At 34.6% G+C, this 14,548-nt stretch overlaps 1 long non-coding RNA gene across 1 annotated transcript; it reads left to right on the plus strand.

Moving 5' to 3' along the window:
• The first annotated feature begins 5,391 nt into the window (after window positions 1-5,391).
• On the plus strand, window positions 5,392-12,401 carry LOC122441630. The gene is made up of 2 exons (XR_006269412.1): window positions 5,392-7,872; window positions 8,550-12,401. It is a non-coding gene; the product is annotated as an uncharacterized LOC122441630 (long non-coding RNA).
• The last annotated feature ends 2,147 nt before the right edge of the window (window positions 12,402-14,548 follow it).

Below are 14,548 nucleotides of genomic sequence, written 5' to 3' on the forward strand. Positions count from 1 at the left end.
TGACAGATTACTATTTTGTATACTATTTAAAAATAAAAGTTCAGCTTTGAATGTTATCATAAACATCTGATATAGTTAGAATATTTGTTATAAAAAATTTCATAGAAAACCATGTAGGTGAGTTACAATTAAATCCAAGGAGGTATTAACCAAACTCTGTAGGACAATACTAATTAACCCCTTATCCACTTCAAAAGCATTTTTATACTGTTTTAAGAAATCTTTTTCAGGGGACTTTGTGGCCATGGAAATAAAAATTTTGTTTAAGTTAGCAAAAGAAACACCCATACTCAGTATTTACTAATCTAAATTCCCTAGTCTAGCTGTTCTCAGGTGTTTTTGTTATCAGGACCCATTTATGTATCTAAAAATTCAAGATCCCAAAGGACCTTTGCTTTTGTGGGTTTTGTGTATTGTATAGAAGTTAAAACCAAGAAATTTTGCATACCATTTTAATTCATTAAAGATAAAACCATTACCTGTTAACATAAATAGCATGTTCTATTAAAATATTTTCCAAATCTAAACAATTTAGTGTGAAAAAATAGCACTAGCTTTCAGTTTTGTAAATCCTTGAATGTTGACTAGATTCTCTTATTTACTTTTGCATTCAATCTGTTGCAATGTGGCACTGTGTTCGCAGTATATAATGAACTCTGGCCTCACACAAATAAGTATTGGAAAAGTATTATTTTAATATCTTCGGATAATTATGGATATTCCTCTTTGATACATTATTAAAACATCAGAGCAGGTAGCTTCTTAAAGATTCATTGTGATATGAAATCTGAAACTGTATTGTCAGCTCTGTTCTCTGTTACATTAAAATCCATTTGATCTGTCTTGCATTATAAGTAGTGGATCTTTTGACATTTGCATGATTTTATAACATGCCTTGGTCATTTGGAAAATACTAGTTCATTAAGTTAATGCAGTTCTTTCTAGAATATTAACATCTGATTATGGTGTGTTTATAATTTTTTATAATATAACTGATCTCATCAGAAAAATCTTTTTAAGTATTAGAAAGCTGTCAAGCTCATGATGATGGATACAGATTTTTCAAAATTCTGATATTCCTTTGAAAGGTGAAATGTTATCATTGGCAACAAATATTATCAGTTGTTTTCTGTATATAACAGGCTTTCTTCATTTCAGAGAAAATGCTGGATTACCACTGTCTGTCAACAGTCATTCTTTCAAGTAAAAATGGTGCTCATGTAAAGTGGCCGCTAGTTCAGCACACATGCCTCACACTTCAGCATGCCGTAGAGCCAGCACTTCTCATTTCACCATAATAGGATATTAAAAAGATGTATACTCAAGGGTAGAGGTGTGATGAAATTTTTACTGCTTAAGGGCTTTGTTAACTGAAATCCCCCCCCCGCCTTTTTTTCTTCTGTGAGTACAAGGAAAATCGTGACTAGCTTGATGCTAGTGTCATGATTCATGGTGAGGTGCCTGCAGCTTTGCCCACCGTTTCTCTTGCCCAGTCAGTGCAAATTTTGATTCTTTGAGAAAGAATAAATACTAGTATTAATAAGAAAATATTTTGGATTTCTTGGACTTCCTTGAAAGATTCTCTGGGACCCCCAGACTTTCAGATTTGCTGCCCTCATCCTGTTGGACAACTTGACAATGTGTTCATTTATTCCCAACATTACAGTGTAATAGTAGATGAATCCGAAGACATACAGATTTGATACGAAATTTACTTGGGGGAAAAGATGATGTTTATGTAGTTACCATTACAATGATCCTTAGCAAGATAAAGTGGAATCTTTATATTGTGGCATTTTTTTCTCCCATAAGTTTCCTGTAATGGGTTTCAACTTGGAAGACTCATGATGTTTGAATGGCATAGATTTGGATCATTTTGATCTTTTAAGATGACTTCTGTTACAGATTTGTGTTACTTCTTTTGAGAAAGTCTCAGTTCTGTATTGAATTTTTAAAGTCATATTTTGAATAAAACTATTTACCATGACTGAGATGTCATTTCAGGTTGGCCCAATAAAGACAGGGCTTTCCTTGTTTAATAATGATTAAGTGGATCGTGGTTTTATGCTGAATTTTTGTTAGATTTTTCTATTTTCTCAACATTCAGCAAGGTTGGGGAAAGTTACCATGGAGACTGTTTTTTTAAAGGCACGCTTGGGAATTTCCCTTGTGGTCCAGTAGTTAGGACTCTACACAGGTTTGATCCCTGATCAGGGAACTAAGATCCTGTGAGCTGCACGGCACCGCCCCTCCTACCCGCCCCCCCAAAAAACCCTGTTGATTTCTGTTATACATTTCATGTCCAATTATGAGGCATGGTACTCACAATATTTACTTAAGATGCTTTAAATGTGTTTGGGTAGCCAAAAAGGACTGCAACTCTGATTTGTCCCTGAGTCAGGTTTGTTTTCAGATGGGTAGGTCTCAGTCAGGTGTTACTTTTCATAGTGCTCTCAGGCAATTTATGTTGCTTGAATTAAACTGAGTTTTAATTGAGACTAACCTGAAAACATCCATTGGATTTCTTTTGCTAGCCAAATATTATCCTTGTCTTGAGTTTAGATTCATTTTAAAATGACATCTATGACATCTCATATTCACATTTCCTCTTCCAAATTGCCTTTATCTGTGCCTTGAAATTAAACTGGTTTGATAAGACAAAGCGTTTGATAAAAGATTTTAGAACACAGTCTGTTTTGGGGAGCTAAACAGTATTACTGAAAAATAGCATACTGTGATTTTCACATATTAATACACAATGTGCATAAAATCTGTTAAGATCATCAAATGCTAATACAGTAATCATTGAGACCAAAATTTTTAAGTTATTTCAAAGCAACCCTGAGAGTTACTTGGTTTTGCAGATGAATTCTTAGGTGCACATTCTAGCAATTTGCATTGTCTTTTTTTTTTTTTTTGGCTTGCTGGCTCTTAGTTCCCTGACCAAGGATTGAATCTGGGCTCAGAGTAGTGAAAGTGCCAAGTCCTAACCACTGGACTGCCTAGGAATTCCCATGCATTGCCATTTTTTGCCCAATTGCTGTGTGTGTTTTTTTTTTTTTTCTTCTATTTAGCTTTGGGCATTATTCTGTAAGCCTTAATGAAAATGCTAAGCAAGTGTTTATTTTTGCCCATTTTCTGGTGACTCCTGTACTGTATGCTATATTGTGATCTGAAGTAAAACAGTGTAGCTACTAATACAAAAGTTGCTTTTCAGACAACACACCACTGATTCCCCTTCTGCTAGCTTTCCTGGCAATGGTATCTACTCTCCCTTATTTCCTGTTTGTTTTGTTCTACCTGGCAAGCGTTTCTATTAACTAGTATAATACATTGTTTTCCACTCAGACATAACTGGTTGCTCTTCTAATTCAGGAGGGAGAGGGTGCATGATTTTGGTATTAACGGATTAGTAATGATTTCTTTTACCTCTTAGTATCCACAACCCTAGTGAAACACATAAGAACCATAACTTATTAAATATAAGTAGAAGAATCAAAGATAGGGGTTTTCTCCCCCTTGACTAAAATCCCTGCATGATAATGTTGACAATATTCATCTTTTTATTGATTAAATCTGTACAGCACAGGTATTCTTTTACCGTATAATATCCACCTGCATTTAAAATACTTGCACATGTATTTGAGGTGAAGAACACCGGTACAATCCAAGAATTACTGTAATGTATCGATCTGACTGCTGCTTTCCCTTTCCTGAGTCGTTTATGCTATTTTCAGTTGTGTGCTCATTATGAAGAGATGGTTTTGCTTCATTTCTAAATCTTGAAGACATGAAGTACACTTTATTTTGACAAAATTCTGCAGTAACATCATTTAAAAGACCATGTCGTGTATGTTCATGATGTTTTGCCTGTGAATAAGCATCTTATAAGTAAATTGATATAGAGCTTATTTAAAAGATTTGTATTTAATATTTACTATTAATATTAGTCTTGGATAAGACTGGTTAGCTATTATAGCACTTGGATGCTATTGAAGTATACTCCTAAATTGAACATTAGTGGATTTAATTTTTATAGTTTCTTTGGAAACTACAAAGCTTTTCATGAAAAGTTGACATTTTAAAATATGTGTAGTCAAAAAACAAGAGACTTAAGAATTTTCATATATGGTTTACACTGTCTCTAAAATGTTATAATTACCAAAGGAAGTTCTAGGGTTCCAATTCTCAACCTCCAGAGCAGTTCTGCTTTTTTCTGTTGTTGAGATTCCATCTTAAGATTTCATTTGAATAAAAGCTCTTTGAAAAATTGGAAAATCACTGGGCTCAGAGAATGTATTTGTGGACTTAGGCAGAGGAAACTAGTAATATTTGTTTTGCAAGAAAGGAAACTCAAGTGTTTGGCTGAGCTGTGAACAGTATTTACAGGTTTTGATTCAGTTATCTACCTGACTGTTATCATTGTTATATTTAGAAGAGGGGATAGGGGATGTTGTTGAACACCCTGTCATCTGTCACCTACCTACCGTAAGAGGTCAATCACCTCATTAACTCTTGCCCCACACTGACTACCCACCATGTTTGGTTAGTTTGGATTTTGCAGGGTGGATTATGGGGGAGGAAAAGGTGTTATTCCCAACATCAGGTTTGAATTTATTCATATTATTACCTCTACATTCCCCACCTCTTCTGTAAAACAAGTTAACAGTTAAGTAAACTGGTTTATTTTTGTTGAGAGAGAATTAGATTATTTATAACTTTTTACTATTACAGAAAACTAATGCAGTAGGCATCCTAGTGTCTGTCCCTTAAGCATGTGTACTAGTGTTTCTCTAGTATTTGCCTAGAAATAGAATTATTGGGATACAGAGTATGCTTATCTTCAAGTTAATATTGTAGATGCATTATACTCAAGGTGTGCTAAATTCCACTTCCACTAGAAATCTATGAAAATTCATGTTCCTCTGTCCCTCCCCATCCTCAGTAACACAGTAAAATTGTCAGTCTCTAAATTTGCCAGTCATTTGAACGTGAAATAATAATCTAATTTGCATTTCTGGTTACATGTGAGGCAAACATCTTTCCTGTGTGTGTTGGCTATTTGAGTTTCTTCTTTGAGTTGAATGCCCGTGACTTTTACCTCCTTTTCTTTGGGATTATCTTTTTCTCATTTATTTGTAGTTTTATTTATTTATTTTTTATGCAGTGAGGATACTAGCCCTCTGTTGTGCCTTGTAAAGTGTTAGTCTGAGTTGTGTCCGACTCTTTGCAACCCCACTGACTGTAGCCCACTGGGCTTCTCTGTCCGTGGGGTTTTCCAGACAAGAATATTGGAGTGGGTTGCCATTTCCTCCTTCAGGGGAGCTTCTCAACCCAGGGATCAAACCCAGGTCTCCCGCATTGCAGACAGGTTGTTTACCATCTGAGCCACCAAGGAAACCCGTTTTTTTGGGAAATGCAGTCTTTATTCTTTTACTTTGTGTGTGGAATTTTTTGTTGTTATTTATCCATTCTTTTCTTTATGGTTTATGTTACTGTCTTAAGAAGTTATTGTTATCTTAAGTTCTGTATTCTGTATTTTCTTTCAGTTTTTAAGTCTTCTTCCCACATCCCAGTACATATATTTAGGTTTATGTTTCATGCTGAATTTTTTGTTGTTGTACATAGTATGAAATAAGGAATCCAGTTTTTTTTTTTTTTTTAACGTAGGTTAATTGTGCCAACACCATGCCAACCCTGTCTAATACCAACTTCCCATGTGTACATGATCCATTTCTAGTTTTTGAGTTTGGTTCTGTTGGCTTTTTGTCTAACCCTATGCAAATATGTTAAGCTATGACACTTTTAATTACTGTAGCCCCATGAATGCTGATACTAAGCAGGTGTGTGTTGTCTTGATCTTATATAAGCCTAGTTCCTTTTAATAAAAATGGAGTTAATAAATCTACATTCTTAGCTCTTGGTAGCCTGCAAACACTTGGAGGATCTAATACTGAAACTTGCTCACCCCACCTATGAAAATTGGTGTGTTCTGTTGCATATTTACATTTTAAACTATAGCAAGGTATCACATCTATCACCCTGACCCCTACCTTCTGCTGTAAGGCTGCACCAATAAGAGTGCCCTTCCATGTTCTGTTGGAGCTTAAAGCAAAGGAAAATTAATAATTGTCATTTGCAATTTTTGATATTTTGAGCATCATGGATTTTTGCATTCATTTTATTCTTTTAAATGTTGCATTAAAATATTTCTCTTGATTACTGAAGTTTTTAGTACCCCTTATATTTTGTCTCCAAGGCAAGTACCTCACTTGCTTCATCTTAGTCCCAGCTGATAAATACATTTATTAATTCCTGAACCTTTGAACTGACTGTCTCTAGACTGTTTTCCTGGTTAAAGACAGACATTACCACAGAGGGATATTTCTCTATTGGTCCCCTTTAGCATAGATCAATTTTTTTTTGTTTTCTGGGGCACTTAAGAGAAATGGAGGAAAGGCTTTGCTTCCCTAAGCAGTGAGCCATCATTTAATACTTTGAAAGCAAAATGCTGACAGAAACTGCAAGTTCCAAAAAGATATCATTTACGGAAAAGCTTTAATCTATGAAATGTATTTGAAAATAATATTGTTTACATATTTTAGTGTCTATGGGGAAGGGAGAAGTATCTTAAGTCAATGGCACCTTATAGTTGCCATTGGCTAGGCAGTTGTCATGGCAGTTGCACCAGCTTGTCATAGCTGTTCACATTTTAATTCCACAGTTAGGTTTTAAGTCTTAAAAAAAATTCTATTACAATAGATATAATCCTAAGTGTTATTAAAGCATTGTTTCGTGGTTTAATTCGCACCTTTTTTTCCTTAGTCATATGTAAAGGAATGGCATGTAAAATAAAGCAAGCTTAAAAGTTGATGGAGTATGATATATAATTTATAAGCACGTAGTATGTATAAAACATGCTGGGGGAAATGCCCATTAGTTTAGCACAGTAAGTGTTTTGGGATGTGTGAGAGTTTTATTTTCTCTTCCCTCAAAATGTTACATAAGATGTTAACGTATGTTAAATCTAGTAGGTAAAGGTGTTTGAATAAAATTTTGAGTTAAAAAGTAAAATACAGAAACTAAATGATTCAGTTTAGTCCTGGATTGCTTTCCACGAAGCAGGCACCAATTTATAAGCCCGGCAATATACAACAGTGCTCATATTTTCTGTTTTGCCAGTATTCCAAATTGCCAGTCCTGGGGGTGTAGTAATTTGTGATTTCCTTTTTTAATTCTCATTTATTTGATTACTAGTGAGATTGAACTTTTCTCTCTTTTTTTTTTTTTGGTAAATGTATGGCTTTTATCTAAACCTGTTTGCGTATGTTGCTTATTTTCTGTTAACACATTGACTTTTTTCTTACTAATTTGTGAGAGCTTTTTATGTTTTCAGGAGATTAGCCGTTACTCTGTTACATATGTCACAAATCATTTTCCTGAGTTCACCAGTTGCCTTTCAGTACTGTTTAAATAGGGATGTCAAAGCGTGAATGGGAGCAAACTGATCAGTTTAATCTGATACTGAAACATCCTAATTCCTGAAAAGCTACAAGCTCAAACGCATAGAATTCCACGTCCCCCCTCTTATAGCATACTACCCTGTGTCTGCTTTTTCTTAGACAGTGTTTTTTTATTTCTATGCCAGCTTTATTTTCTATATATTGTTTTAAGAATACAGTGGGGTTTATTTTTTTGTTTGTTTTACTTTTAAATAAAAATTTGAAGTAAAATTTAAATGAAAAGAGATGTTCAATTTGAGTTTTGAGAAGTCTCTTGATTTTTTTAAGTTTCAATAGTTTAGAACATTATCATTTTCTTCAACAGTTTGAACCTTCAGTTGTATACTTAGACAGTCTTTTCACATTCTGAGTAAGTATTTACATGTATTTTCTTTTACAATTTTGGCCTTTTTATTATAAATTTGTAATATAAATGAAACTATTTATAGAGTATTACTCCACTCCTAAAATCTAATGTAATATTTTCCATTATTCCCTCACAGTAGCTGATACGTAAAGTCTTTGCTTATTTGAAGGTGCCCTTTTACTATATTTTCTTGTATATACTTGTATTTTTATGAACATTCTATTTCATTACTTTGTATTGTATACCAGTATGTCATCTAAGTTATTGTTTTATTTTTTTTTATCTGATAGGGAGAGTGCTCCCTTATTAATCTATTTAAATAAAATTATTCTTCCAGATGACCTTTTTAATAATTTGGCCAAGATTTCACTACCAAGTAAAAATCCTGTAATTTTGAGTTGTTATGTGGTAGATTAATTTGGGGGTTTTTACCAGAGATGAGTTCCATTCCAGAATTAGTGCTGCATCTTTTTACATAGAAATATTTCTTAGTGCCCCAGTAAAATTTTTATCTTTTTCTCCATATGTTCTATACATTTATTAAGTTCCGTATTTTACATTTCTTACTGTATTAAGAATGAACTGTTTTTCTTCCAATTCATTTTTAATTTGTACCTTCTTAGACAACTGATTTTTAATCATTTACAAAAACCATTTCAATTTCTTATCATTTCCACCAGATGGCAGTCTTGAGCACGTCCACTTGTAAACCCGCTGAGAGCTCTGGTGACAAGAAAGGCAGTGGCTGGCAGACCTTACAAGCCCTTAAAAGTACAAGAACAAAAAGGTTTTTTGTAAACCTGAAAGAAAACGAACCCAACACTATGTAATTATAGTATTTATACTGCTATTAACCTTTAATCTTAGAGCCCATTAATGAAGGCAGAGAACTGTCGCTGTACCCTTCAAAATCATATTTTTCTCTGTCCTTGTGATAAATACCTGTGGCTTCTCGGCAGTACTTTTGCTTTTATTCCAGAGACTTTCATGGTTAAAGGCAGGCTATATTTAATAAATATCATTATTGTTTCCCTCCTCCTAAAAGCACTATTTATGTCAGAAGTTACTGGATTTCTAAATGTCTATGTAAGAGCATCTTGTGACTCTTTTATGATGCCCAGAACTCATTTAAAGTATGAGGTACAGAGTTAATAGCTAATGTAAAGGGAAGTAGGTTTGTAACTGGCTTGTTCTACATGCATACACGTCTTAATACCCTAAGTTAGACGCTTTTAGCTTAATTTTGGTGACTTCAAAGACCTATGTATAGGAATATAGAAAGCAGTGAATTTCTTGATCAGACAAGGAATTGGCTCAAGTGCTTTCTCATAGATGCTTTTCCCAATGGCCCAAAGAGAGTACCTTTGGACAGCAGTACATCACCTAGGTAAGCTCCCCTTTTGTACCTTTTATTACAGTTCCATTTGCTAATTTACTTTAATCAGAGAGTAGTAAGTGACTGAACAGTAACTATGTACATTCCCTTTCTGGGAGATTTTATTTCTGCTCTGAGATTGAAAGGTCCAAAAAAAGTATAAGTATTATAAGAATGAAAAGAGCAGGTTTGGTACAATGGTATGCCAAGGTTAATTCTTGCTTTTCCAGAGAAAATTGATATAAATATCCTAGGAGGTGATAGAGAAAAATTGCTGACAGATGGTAAATAATTTCTTTAGGGAAAATCGTGGAAAAGTTTCCTTTCTCAGTCCCTGATGATTCTAGGATGTAGTTACGTGAAATAGAAAATTTCTTTCATGTATTACATGGATTTATTCATATTTTGTGTGATCTCTGAGAATGAATGTTGAAATGGACTTCAAGGAATCCTATGCAGTAGTTATGCCTGGAGGTTTTGTGTAGTGTAGTGTAAAACATACCTTTAATTTTAGGGCAAAATTGAACTTGGTTAGTTCGTACCACACATTTCCAAATAGTTTTGAGTAACTAAAATTATACAAATAAATCCGTAAGTTAAATACACTGAAAGATTGGCTATGTAAAATTACTCTTGACAACCCATGTTTGTTTATGTAATATTTTTAAAGGCTTTTTCAGGATGGGACACACATGAATCTGGCAGTTAAGAATGTGTAATAGAGTATATACACTATTATAGTGTATTAGTGTATATACTACACTAGTCAAATGCCTTTCAGCATCAAAAGTTTACATGTCAATGCTGATTGCATTAACACTTGGGGAGATTTCACATCAGAGAGCAACACACACAATGTTTGTCAGTTTGAGAGAGAAATATTGGCCCATAAAGCGAACTCTGAATGATTTGTAATTCCATATCCTCAAAAATTTTAACACAGTAGTCCTGAAGAATTGTCATCTGTGTGTTCTTCAAAGAGTAATTTTGTAACAGGGCGGATCTTTAGATATGTTTTCATGAGGTCTCCACGTTGATTGCCTACGTACCAGATGGGCCTTTAGAAGCTCTGATCGGATTCTCCAGGGGCCAGAATCCACTTCGGTTTGAGGGCAGCTCGTTCTTCTTCCCGTCATTTGTGTCGTGAACCCCTTGGGGCCAAACATTTAAGCACAGCTCTTACAGTGACTGGCAGTTATCTTTTCTAATTCTGTTCATTTCACTGATACATTGTGGCTTCAATTGTCTTTACCATCCAAACCTCAATTCTCCAAAGACTCTAGTTTTCTTTCTTAAAGTATACAACCCAGAACAGAACCCAATGTAGGTAGTAGAACTGTGGTCCTTTGTTCTAGTTACTGCTCTTTTGTTCTTCTATTTAACACTCAAATAATGAACTAGCTTTTCTGACATCCACATGAAAATGAGTCTTTTAGGTTATTTTTATTACTGTTAATAGTCTTTCCCCATCCTGCACTTGTGCAGTTGGTGTTTTGTTCAACCTGCTTCGCAGGACCTTCATTTATTCTAAGTTTTCTTGTGTTAGATTTATTAACCTTTTGAAATATTTTGGGAATCATCGAAGATATGTATACTATCTTATTCTTTTCAATCACCCGAAAGCTTGAAACTTGAACATTCAGTATTGAATGAAACAAGTCTGAGGACAACGACCTAGGAAACTTCTCTTTGATATGATATAAATTGACCAATGTTTTAAGCAGCATCCATTAGGTAAAAATTTTAGCAATTTACTGATTCATCCATCAGCCTGTTTCTCTCCAGGTTTGTCTGTGAGAGCATCATGGATCTTAAATTCCTTGCTGAAGTCCTGCATTTCTCAAATGTTAGTCAAGTAACTGCCCTCCAAAGTTCATGTAGTACCTGCTGATACTTGGTGAACAGTGTTCTCTTGCCAAAAGGCTTAAGAAACATTATCACTGTAAGTAAGGTTTTATTCCAGGGCCTTTCCTGGGATCAGTGTCAAGTTGTTGCCATCTTTTACCTCTTATAAAAATCGGAAAGATAGTCACCCTTTCTAATGTAAGGCCAGTACCCCCCCCCCACTTTTATATAACTACAGTGGGTCACCTAGAAATATTCTTAGATTTCCAGGATGATTTTCTTGTTTTCCATTAGCATAAAATAGGAAATCAGTTCTTATTGGCCTTATCACTTCTGTATAATTCAATTTATTTGGAGTTTTCACTTTGACCCTATTCCCATGGGCCCATGCAAATTTATTTGTTTATTTTTGCTTATGGTGTTTCTTGCATCATTTATGTGTTTTTGAAACTCTGAACTTGTTACATTTTTTTCCTGTGTAAACTGGTGGTTCTTGTTTTGTTGTTGTTTTATTGCTTTTAGTTACGTCTCCCTTTTTATTCTGTATATATGTGATTTATCAATTTAAAAAGTATTTTAAAAGTAACCTTGATGCATCTAAAAAAAAAATCAAAATTACAACTTGGCCTCACGCCTGAGGCCAGCTGCAGCACGTGAACTGGACAGAACAGAACAGGGCCACATCGAGAAGATGCTCTTCACATCACAGACACTGGGGCCTTACCTACACAGCTTACCAGCAAGGGGAAGGAAGGTGTTCTTACCAATAAAGTCAGTGTGGTTATAGTGCAACAAATATCTGTCAGGTGACTTGAGAAAAGGAGTCCTTTATAAAGAGCTTTTTAAAAATTTATCAAAGATGCCACATGGGCCAGTAGTAACCCTGGAGCCTTATGTTTGTTCTAGGAAATGATGTAACTTCTCTCTTTATATTCTTCCCTACTTGTGTTATATCTTTGTTCCCTTAAAACTTGGGGAAAGGTAGCACTGTCGGAGTGTGGCAGAGGAGCTGAGCAGCATATAGGTGATTGCAAAAGACCAGCTTTGGCTTTCCAGCCTTGAGTTCAAGAGCCTCTCTAGGATAAACCTTTGGGTGCCCTTCTGTCTCTTGTTTTCTTGTCTCTCTCGATTACCAGGGATTCAAAAATAGCAAGTAAAAAATAACAGGGAAAAAATGCCCCAGGTACAGACAGCCTTATGTATTTCTACAGATACATGAGTTACGTGTAATGTGTGTATAGATAGTGTGTTTCTTGGCACCCGTTTCTGTACACATGCTATGTACTTCAATAAAAATTTATTTCACAAACATCTTGGCTGGTGCAGTAAAGTCCTATGTATTTACGTTTATTCACATGAAGGTTTTGTCTGTTAATGGAACACATGAAAATATTGAGTAGATGTGGTGGGTATGCTTTAGATGGTATGAACTGAAATATAGACTACGTGTTTTGTGATAAACTCAGGGAAATGGAAAGCAGAGGGGAACTTTCAAAAGGTAGCATTTGAATCAGGGTAAGCGAAACTAATATAACAAACAGAACCAAAGCTATGGTGGTTCAAAAAATAGATTATTGCTTGCTCATATGTATCACCAGGTTGAGTGTTCCAGGTAATGGTGCTTCTTTCTTCTATGTAGTGATTCAAGTCTGAGATTTTTAATCTTGGGGCTGTATCATCACCCAGGGCCTCGTTGTTGTCTGTGTCTAACCAGCAGAAGTAGAAAGTGAGCAAGGAAAAGGCACCCCTGGGTCTTAAAAGTTTCCTTAAATTTAAAGGGCATTGAAATTTTATATATAAGGCATTGTTTTCCAAACACAATGGAATTAACATAAACATCAATAACAGAAAGATAAGGACAATATATTTAAATAATTCATATGCCAAAGAAATCATAAGAGAAATTAGAAAATATCTTGACTAGAATGAAAATAAAAGTCATAACATCAAAATTTGTGGGCTGCAGCTGAGGCAGTATTCAGAGGCAAATTTATAAATTTAAACACATTAGAATATAGTCTCAAGTTTCCAACTTAAGTAAATACAAGTGCAAGAAAATAAGAACAGAAGTCAGTGAAATAGGAAACAAGAAAAAGCAAATCAGAAGCTGACTCTTTGTAAATATCAAAGAAGTTGATAAACTTCTAACCAGGCTGATCAGGTAAAAAACAAATTATCAGTGTTCGAAATGAAAGGGGAGATACCAGCATGAATCCTACAGACACTTAAAAAGGAGTATTATGAAATGATTTATGCCAATGAAATTGATGCCTTAGAGGGAACATTTGGAAATGAATGTAATTCCATGCTGGGAGTAAAATAGAAAAACCATATCATTACATTCAGAAAAAGCATTTGATGAAATTCAAGATCTATTCCTAGTAGAAATTCTCAGTAACCTACAAATAAAAGGGAATTTGCTCAGCCTGATAAAGAATAACTAATACTATATTTAACAGTAAAAACTGAATACTTTCCCTCTAATAAACCAAACAAGGCAAGAACGCCTGATCCAAACACTTAACATTCAATACTGCCTGGAGGTTTTAGCCAGTGCAACAGAACAACAAAGAAAAACAAATTGGAAAGATACATATAACTGTCTTTATTTGTAGATGACATGATTGTGAAAGTAGAAGATGATAAACTATAAGTAAGACACTACAACTCATAAATAAGCTTAGCAAGTTCAACAGGATACAATGTCAATGTACCAAGATGTATTTTTACATACCAGGAACAAACAATTGAAATTAAAAAATAACACCATAGCATCAAGACCATGAGATAAATTTTGTGAAGTATGTGTAAGTCCTGAACATGGAAAACAAACCATTTTGAGAGAAAGAAAACCTAAATAGAGAGATACCACATTCTTGGATGAAAGGTTTAATGTGGTGGTGGTTTAGTAACTCAGTCATGTCTGACTCTGTGACCTATGGATTGTAGCCCGCCAGGCTCCTCTGTCCATGGGATTCTCCATTCAAGAATACTTGAGTTTTTTTTTTTTTTTTTTTTTTGCCAGGTTGAAGTATTTAAAAAAAAAAAAAAAGAATACTTGAGTTTGTTGTTGTGCCCTTTTCCAGAGGATCTTCCTGACCCAGGGATCGAACCCGGGTCTGATGCATTGGCAGGTGTATTCTTTACCACTGAGCCACCAGGGTAGCCCTTAATATGATTAAGATGTCAATTAAAATTATACTGACTTATAGATTAAATAAAACCCTAATCAAAGTACTTGGCAGCCATTTTGGGTAGAAATTAACAAGCTGAGTCTAAAATTGATATATAAATGCAGTTGGACCTTGAATAGTCAAAACAGCTTTGATAAAAAGATTATATTGGAGGATATATGCCTGACTGCAAGAATTACTGTAAAGCTACCATAGTTAACATGATTTTGGTATCAAGGTGTGTATGTAATCTGCTGGAAACAATGGAAACAGTGACAGACTTTAT

Source organism: Cervus canadensis, chromosome 5, assembly GCF_019320065.1.
Source record: "Cervus canadensis isolate Bull #8, Minnesota chromosome 5, ASM1932006v1, whole genome shotgun sequence".
In the NCBI taxonomy this organism is placed as follows: domain Eukaryota; kingdom Metazoa; phylum Chordata; class Mammalia; order Artiodactyla; family Cervidae; genus Cervus; species Cervus canadensis.